Source organism: Lacerta agilis, chromosome 14 (genome assembly GCF_009819535.1).
Source record: "Lacerta agilis isolate rLacAgi1 chromosome 14, rLacAgi1.pri, whole genome shotgun sequence".
NCBI lineage: Eukaryota > Metazoa > Chordata > Lepidosauria > Squamata > Lacertidae > Lacerta > Lacerta agilis.
Window position 1 is genome coordinate 8406552 of NC_046325.1, and position 9900 is coordinate 8416451.

Below are 9900 nucleotides of genomic sequence, written 5' to 3' on the forward strand. Positions count from 1 at the left end.
ACAAATGCCGAAGAAGTGAGAATAGGTTACAAACTCTTATATCCTATCTATAAATGGTTACTGGTGTAGATGTATCCCAACAGTATCTAAATGAACTAGTAGGTAGATAGGTCTGATAATAGCTTTTCATTATCCACTCCTCACCAGAGGTGGAATCTCTTCTGTACAGATGTAGCATAATTCTGAATACTCTAAAAGCTGGGGGCAGATAGCAGGGGGTCACTTTTGGCTTCATTTCCCTGAAGTGGGCTTCTGGGGATCATTGGCTGACCACTTGGGAAAGAGAATCTCGGGACAGATAGAACCTCAGTCTGATCTTGATGAACGCAGCTGTTGCCAATAGTTGGTGCCTTAGCCAATATCAGAACCCATGTTTCATAAACACTTCCGTATCTTTCCGCTGTCTACCAAATAACACTCCTCACCATATGTAGCTGGGAACTGCACCTATTTCACTTGGGCTCTAGTGACTGCATCAACAGAACTGGATATTTGGTACATGGGTAGAGAGGCAACCGAGTGACTCAACAACATCACTAAAGAACCTGCACTGATAACTTGTTTGATACTGGGCTAGATTGAGGTTTCAAGGACCTGAGCTGCTTGGACCTAGGTTACCTGGGAGGCAGCATAGATTGTCATGGAGATCGGAGGCCATCCTTGTGCCACAGCCTGCAGGTGTCCATCTAGCAACCACCACAAAGAGTGTCTTCTTTATTGATGCCCACACTCTGGAATGGCCCTCCCTCCTCCCTAAAACCCCACGGTCTGGCATGCACTAGCTGATATAATTTGAGTGCATACTTTTTTTAAAAAAATAATCCCCTACACCATGTCCTTTGCTGGCTTTTGATGCTGGCTGCTGTTGCATTTTAAGTTTTAAGAACATAAACATAGGAAGAGCTTGGATCGGGTCAACGTCCCATCTAGTTTAGCATCCCCTTCTCTCAGTGGCCAATTGGATGCTTGTGGGAATCCAGCAAGCAGGACCTGAGCACAAAACGTACTCTCCTGCTCTTTACAGCAACTGGTATTCAGAAGCAATACTGCGCCAGACCCTCAGAATATAGCCATCGTGACTGGTAGCCATTGATAGGTTCTCCATATATCTGTCCAGTCCTCTTAAAGCTGTCCAAGTTGATAGATCTGGGAGCGACGGAAAAAGTATTCCTACCAGCTGCCTGTTTAGGTGTGATTTCATTTTTTCATGTTGCCTATTACGTTAATGGAGGGCTCGGCAAACTTTTTCAGCAGGGGGCTGGTCCCTGAGAACTTTTGGGGGGCTGGACTACATTCTGATAAAAGAAAAGAAAAAACGAATTTCTGTGCCCCACAAATAACCCAGAGATGCATTTAAAATAAAAGCACACATTCTACTCATGCAAAAACACGCTGATTCCCGGACCGTCGGCGGGCCGGATTTAGAAGGCGATTGGGCCGGATCCGGTCCCCAGGCCTTAGTTTGCCTACCCATGCGTTAATGTGTGTTGCCTTGAATTGGAGGCATAATAGGTAATATATAAGTGTCTTAATAAAGTAAAGTATTCAGATTTGACTCTGGCAGACTCGATCCCATTCAGAGAGGGTGTTGGAGGTCTTCAGTTGCCCCAGATTTCATTTCCAACCTGCCCACAACTAAGGCAGCCACGATGTTATTCTTAGACCTTGCAGACTCCTTGAGTGGTGATATACTTAGCTATTCTCTGCTTCTCACCCCCCCCCCCACCGCCATCTTTGCACCTGCAGCCTCCATCTTGACTCCACGCAGCACCTTGCACCTTGCGCTTGCGGTCTAACGTTTTCTCCGCCTCCGTGGCTGCCCGCTCGAGCCCTGCCACGTGCCGTCTCTCTTTCAAGCTCCCCACCTCTCTGGAAAACAACTCTTGTTTTCGAGAGGAAGCGGTTTCTGTGGGGTGAGCTTCAAACGCTGACCCAGAAAAAACCCACGCGCTTCTGACGTCATGGAAGTGAGCTTGTTGGCTTTGACCCATTTAGGGGGGGGTTGACATAGTTTCCACTTCCTGCTGCCTTTCTCGCTTGTTGCCGTACCTAGCTTGGGGGTGGCGGAGAGAAGTTATTTTTGAGAATTAAAATAGGGTCACTGGGTTAGGGGTTGAAGGCACCTGTTTGGCGGAGGCTAAAAATAAGCTCACGAGGTCAAGTTTCTAAAAGAAAGTGGGTCTTAGACCTAGGGTGGCTGAACATCAAAGTCTTGCCCCCCCTTCCAATTGGCTGTGCACAAGTTATTCTCGGTCTTGCACCCCAGTGCTAACTGCAGTCGCCCCCCACAATAAGTCCACACCTGCACCATACATTTAAAACACTTCTTTATCAATCTTGGCTTCCCCCACTGCAACGCGGGAAGTGTAGTTTCTTAGGGGTGCTGAGAATTGTTAGGAGACCCCTGTTCCCTTCACAGAATTAAAATCCCCCAAGTGCTTCAACAATCCCCTTTCCCAGAGAAATGGGAACTGTAGTTCTGTGAGGGAAATAAGGGTGCCGAGACTCGTTACGTGACCCCCTAACAAACTACAGTTTCCAGGATGCCTTGAGTGAAGCCATGGCCGTTAAAAGTGGTATAATAGCGCATTAAAGAGCCAGTGTGCTCTGGTGCTTAGAGTGCTGGAGTAGGACCTGGGAGACCCGGGTTCAAATTCTCACTCGGTCGTGAAGCCCACTGGACCAAGCAGACACTCTCTCAGCTTAATCTTCCTCACAGATCTAGTTATATGCAGATAGCCGTGTTGGTCTGCCGTAGTCGAAACAAAATTTTAAAAAATCCTTCCAGTTGCACCTTAGAGACCAACTAAGTCTCTAAGGTGCTACTGGAAGGAATTTTTCTGTTTTGTTTCTTCCTCACAGAGTTGTCACAGTAAAATGGGGAGGAGAAGTCTGTGGGTCTCCTTGAGCTCTCAGGAGGAGATATAAATGTAGAAATGGAAGCCGCCCAGAGTGGCTGGGGAAATCCAGCCAGATGGGCGGGGTACAAATAATAAATATTATTATTATTATTATAAATGTAATAAATGACAGATAAATGTTTGGTGTGGATGTGACCCAAGTCCCATTCATTGCACAACAGGCTAACTGCCAGCTAAGGGGCTTAGGATAGGAGTGCCAACTTTAAGGTAAGCAGTGGAACAGATTCTAGAGTGGCTGGGGCACGAATAATATAATTATTATAGTTCTCCTGCCTTTTAACAGTTGGGCAAGAGGGAGTTTTGGCGTCTTCTCTTGGTCTTGCAACGTTGCCATGCCAAGCAGCTGTGGCCAAAATCCCCTCCACTAAGAGTGTGGACCCCTGACCCCTGCTGAATCTGATCATTATTCATCTATGAGGGAGAGAGCACTTTGATGATGGGGTGGATGGTGGTGCTATTTTTTAAAAAATAAATCAGTAAAGTATTATCTGAGACAAATAGGGATCTTACATGGCTACCAGCCATGATGGTTTTGCTCTGCCTCCACACAGAGAGAAATGCTTCTTAATACCAGTTGCTGTAAATCACAGGAAGGGAGAGGGCTCTCCTGCCCAGGTCAAGCTTGCCACTTTCCCACAAGCCACAGTGAGAACAGGATGCTGGACTAGATGGGCCATTGGCCTGATTCAGCAGGTTCTTACATTTGTACGTCTTTTGCAGATACCGAACCCAGCAGACACCTGGATTTTCACTCCTCTGCCGATGTGCATTGAGCAGTTGTGATCGTAACTACCATAATCAGATATGGAATCACAGAGTTGCAGGCCAGGGTGGAACAGCTCAGGGCCAAAGGCCAAATGTGGACCTCCAGGTCTGTCTACCTGGCCCTCGGCTCCTTCACCAGCCCTGCTCCATAACCTTCCTTGAATGTCTCTTGTGAGGCTGGAATGTGTGATTGAACATCAAGAATGCTTCTTGCTTCCTGGATAGAAAACAAAGCACATTGGTTCCCCCAAAGAATCCTGTACCCCACGCAAATATACAATTCCCATCCCATTCAACAAATTTTAGTTCCCACATTTCTTTGGGGTGGGGCATGTGCTTTAAATGCAAGAGCCAGTGTGGTGTAGTGGTTAAGAGCGGTAGACTCGTAATCTGGGGAATCGGGTTCGCGTCTCCGCTCCTCCACATGCAGCTGCTGGGTGACCTTGGGCTAGTCACACTTCTTTGAAGTCTCTCAGCCCCACTCACCTCACAGAGTGTTTGTTGTGGGGGAGTAAGGGAAAGGAGAATGTTAGCCGCTTTGAGACTCCTTCAGGTAGTGATAAAGCGGGATATCAAATCCAAACTCTTCTTCTTCAAGGTGACTGAAATTCGTATCCATTGCTCCACCCATTTTTGTCTCTGGCCCTGCCAATCACTGCCACGTGACCCATGGGCGATTTCCTCCAAAGGAACGTAGCCTGAAAAAACTCGGTTTCATTTCCAAACTCCTCTAATTGTTTCCTAGTGTTCAACTGAAATCCACCCTCCAGTAACCTTCAGAGCATGAGATCCAAGGTCCTTTCACACATTACACTGAACATACACAGGTACAAGCTATCTCTACGCATGTGCAAGCATTTGTGTGAAAGAGTGTACACATGTCATTTTGATGTGGGGTTAGGGCTGAAAACCTGACTTAATGCCCAGCCAGGCTTCAATTCCAATAACTTTCACTAAAGAAAAATATGTACTGCATTATAGGCAGATAAATGACTGAGTAGGCGATTTTAACCTCTGGGGAAAAACTTTGGAAAAATGATTTGAAGTTTACAGCATGTTATTCTTTGAAAATGTTTTACAGATGGTATTTAACTCTGAGTAGGCTTGCTAAGAGGGACACGGGTGGCGCTGTGGTCTAAACCACAGAGCCTAGGGGTTGCCAATCAAAGGGTCAGCAGTTCGAATCCCCGCAACGGGGTGAGCTCCTGTTGCTCGGTCCCTGCTCCTGCCAACCTAGCAGTTCGAAAGGACGTCAAAGTGCGACGTCAAAGTGCAAGTAGATAAATAGGTACCGCTCTGGCGGGTAGGTAAATGGCGTTTCCGTGCACTGCTCTGGTTCGCTAGAAGCGACTTAGCGACTCATGCTGGCCACATGACCCAGAAGCTGTACGCCGGCTCCCTCGGCCAGTAAATCGAGATGAGCGTCGCAACCCCAGAGTCGGACACGACTGGACCTAACGGTCAGGGGTCCCTTTACCTTTACCTTTAGGCTTGCTAAGGTGCATACGACTGAATCAGATAAGTGCAGGACATGCAATGAGGCTGAGGGAACATTCTTTCACATGTGGTGGACTTGTAAAAGGGTAAAAGAATATTGGGAAATTATCCACAATGAACTGGGGGGGAAGTTTAAAAGTACTTAAAAAAAAACCCAAAGAAAGTACCCCTGGGCATGTGCAGAGTGCCTTCCCCTAACTTCACAGCAACTTTGCTCACCTGCCTACCTATTATTGGAAGATGGGTTTCAAGATTAGAGGATTTGACTTGCAGACACATGAGGCCTCCACATCTCTCATTTCAGTAATTAAGTAACAAGCGAATAACTTTTTCCTCCCCCTTTCCTGGCGTTCCCACACTCCTTCTCGTTATGCCTCGAAGGGATGAAAACGCAATTTGGATGTTTAGCTTTTGTGTCCTTACAACATTTATATAAGGGTGCACTCCTAACTTGGGGGAGGGGGATCAAGAAATAACTAGCAAAATATGAGATCCAGTTCCCGAGGAAGGCAAACAGGTTGTTGCAGACTGAGTTGAGGGAGAATTGCATGATATATTTTAGCAGCGTGTTAACTTCTGGCCCTTCCAGTCTCTCTCATTTCTCCCTCTCGACTACAAATGTGAACTCTCCTTAGAAGCTACTTCTGAATAAGAATTCAGAACAACGCATTTCACGCCTATGTTGCTGTCATTTCTGTATTTCTTATTTGTCTGTTGTGTAGCAGGAAGAACTTTCTGACAGCAAGAGTTGTTCGACAGTAGAACAGACTCCCTCAGAAGGTGGTGGGCTCTCCTTCATTCGAGGTTTGAAAGCAGAGGTTGGGTGGCCACCTGTCATGGATGCTTCAGCTGAGATTCTTGCGTCGCAGGGGGTTGGACTAGATGACCCTTGGGGATCCCTCCTAACTCTACAATTCTATTTCATTTTTGTGGATCAGTGGGGGGAGGGGGAGCAGAGAAAAACCACCACATAATCACAAAGCACAAAATATGCATAGAGGATTTAAACATATACACTTTTAATATTCTGTAACAATACAGGATGCTTTGCATAGATTATATTCACAAGATAGTGTGATACAATGAAGCAGGATGTTGGTTTGTCGACTTTTATCTCTCCCCCAGATCTCATAAGCATTAAGCATTAAGTACAACAAAGCAGAAATCCAGAAGTTGAAGCTTTCCCCCTTTCGGAATAAAAACTGGCTGCACCCCTAGCTGAAAGGAATGCAAGACCGTGGTCCTTCCCAAGCAGTTGCAGATGTTCCTCGCGTATGCTCTGCGCTGGAGATGACTTTGTACATGTCTCTGTTTTGAGGGGTTCCTCCACAATATACCAGATATGTTCCCCATGTTTCTGCCATTTCTGAACTGCAAGAAGAGATTGAGAAATCCTGGTTATTATCTAGACAGGAAGCCATTGCATAGGCAGCTGCAGAAATATACATGCACCAAAGACTGGAAAACATAACATTCAGCTACAGGGTTTGTGGCTTTAGTTACAGGGAGTGGGGGAGGCAATCTGGTCCCCTAGATACTTTTGCAATTGCATTATAACAGAGCCCTGCAGAAGTAGACAAGGATGGATAACCTGTGGTCCTTCGGATGCTGATGAGACTACAATTCCCATCAGTCCTGTGTAGCATCCCCAGTGGCCAAGGATGATAGGAGTTGTAGTCCAGCAACATCTGGAGGGTCACAGGTTCCCTGCACCTGCTAAATAGATAAGGTAAAAGGAAAGGCACCCCTGGGCGGTTAAGTCCAGTCAAAAGTGACTATTGGGCATCTCGTTTTTTAGGCCGAGGGAGCCAGCATTTGTCCACAGACAGATTTCCGGATCACGTGGCCAGCATGACTAGACCTCTTCTGGCACAATGGAACACTGTGATGAGTGCCAGAGCACACAGAAATGCCACCCACCTTAACTCATTCACCCAACTCCCACCAATCCCAGCCATCATGGGCAATGGTCAGGGATGATGGAAGCTGTAGTCCCACATCTAGAGGGTCTGTTTAATCCAGCATCCCTCCCCCTGGGATGCCCAGCCAAATGCCTTTGTGAAGCCCACGAACAGATCAGCCCTCTCCATCCAGTATCTAGGGGCCTACTGCTCTCAGGTTGAAGGTCCCATTTGGCCTTCATGGACTGAAAGCCTCAGTATAATTCTTAGCCTCTGTGGATTTGTTTACCTCCCCATCTCAGGCAGTGAATTCTATAAATAAGCTTTCATAACCAATCCAAAACAAAATCAAAAATTCTTTCCAGTAGCACCTTAGAGACCAACTGAGTTTGTTCTTGGTATGAGCTTTCGTGTGCATGCACACTTCTTCAGATACCTGAAGAAGGGTATCTGAAGAAGTGTATCTGAAGGGTATCTGAAGAAGGGTATCTGAAGAAGGGTATCTGAAGAAGTGTGCATGCACACGAAAGCTCATACCAAGAACAAACTCAGTTGGTCTCTAAGGTGCTACTGGAAAGAATTTTTGATTTTGTTTTGACTATGGCAGACCAACACGGCTACCCACCTGTAACCATAACCAATCCAGTTCTTCAATCCAAGAGGATGTAAAATCAAACCCTAGGTACCTCGATGCTAGCACCTTGGTACCCATTCATCAGAACAGAGGTGGAGAGGACCTCCGGTCTGCAGGTCAACCTGCCATTTTGCCCTCTGACACCACTTTCCCCAAACCACGCCCATCTGTCAATCAGCATTAGGTGATGGGGGAGGGGCTCAGTCCTGCCTTGTGCAGCTTCCCCAGTGTGTTCCCAGTAGGGAATGCTCTGGCATAACAAAACCTCAGCAAAGAGCAGGATTGGCACCCCTGCTCACCAGCTGGTGAATGGAAAGTTCAATCCTGCATGTTCCTTGTTGACCACTCCCCTCCAGCAGGTCAACTCTGGCATGGTGCTGACATCATCATGATGTCAGGTGGTGGTGGGGGGCCTTCTGGGAAGGGTGGGGAGATTAAGAACGGCCACCACCTTCCAGGCCAAAAAGGTTCCTCACTCCTGTACCAGACCACAAGGATAAGGAGCGATGATGGAGCAGCAGCCCAATTGATGGTGAACTGTGAATCACCATGAGATACGGAGATCATATTAGGGAGGAAAGCCGGAGCTCCAAAGACAACCTTCACTGACCAGATATGTTTTGGAACACAGCTCCCACCAGCCCCAGCCAGGACTCTTAAGTGAGTCTGTTCCTTGCTTACCTCAGCTAGACCAAGCGTGGAAGGTGAACAGCAGGTTGAAGGCAACACACTTGAGGAAAATGACTCTCAGTCCTAGCACGGTGAGGGAGAGGAGATTCAACCTCTCGTCTGATCAAAACAAAGGATGGGGGAAGAGAGAAAGAGAGAGAAAATGTCACAAAAGAACAGATGTCCGTTTGCAAGCTACTGCCTTCTTTGGACGATGAGTGTTGTTGTTTTTAAAAGCAACAAGGTCTCTTCTGGAGTCTCGCCATTTTTGTAGGAGGGATTCAATCACAAACTGGCATATTTAGGTTGGCCCAATTAAAGTGAATTATCATGCTCAGATGCATGAAGGAGAGAAGAAGAGGAGGAGGAGTTTGGATTTGATATCCTGCTTTTTCACTACCCGAAGGAATCTCAAAGCGGCTCACATTCTCCTTTCCCTTCCTCCCCCACAACAAACACTCTGTGTGGTGAGTGGGGCTGAGAGACTTCAAAGAAGTGTGACTAGCCCAAGGTTACCAAGCAGCTGCATGTGGAGGAGTGGAGATGCGAACCCGGTTCCCCAGATTACGAGTCTACCACTACACCACACTGGCTTTCCTAGCCACGATGGCTACACCCTGTTGCCACAGTTGGAGGCAGAAATGCTTCCGAGTAACACTTGCTGGAAACCACGGGAGGGGAGAGGGCCCCTGTGCTCAAATCCTGTTTGCTGACTTCCCATTGGCAACTGTTCAGTCACTGGGCAAATAGGATACTGGACTAGATGGGCCACTGGCCCGATCCAGCAAACTCTTATTATGTTCTTATGCAACAAACCTATTTTTCTATGTAGGCCAGAGTGCACTATTATTACGCCAATGGCATGTTGCAGAATATTCTCACTGGGTCTGCTTTAGTCAAATTCTGGCAGCTAATCTGCAGAATTAAAAACAAACAGCCACGCCAGAATGGCTGGTTGTCAACCCTACTTGCTCACGGGGGTGATTTCTAAGGCAAGATTATGATTTGATTTTCATTCGGTTCCCAGTCAAGTTGCACATCGCTTTTTGCACATACCTGTCTCAAAACTGCCTGTTGTCTTTTCTGAGCAGGTGGTTGCAGCCTCTGTAACAATGATGGGAATGATAATTAATGATGATGACCAAGGATTATTACATTTTCAGTTTTCATTGATTCTCTTTCCTTTATTCTTTTTTCCCCATATAATTTTTAGTGAAGCTTTAAAATTACAAGGAAGGGGGTGGGGGAAATGGAGAAAGAAAGGAGAGAAAGAAGTTGCAAGAAAAGCATCGTGCCGCATCAATGCAGGCATGAAACAGAAACGTGCATATAGCAAAATATGAGGTAAAAGTATGGGATTGAATTTCCTGATCCCTTGACCTCAGGAAGCAAGGCTGGTGACGAAGCTATTGCAGCTTCCACCCTGTACACCGCAACTTGCCAGGTGTGGTGTCTCCTCACAGAATTGTTTTTAGGTGGTTGGTAAGAAGAAAACTACTGTTTCTAAAAATTC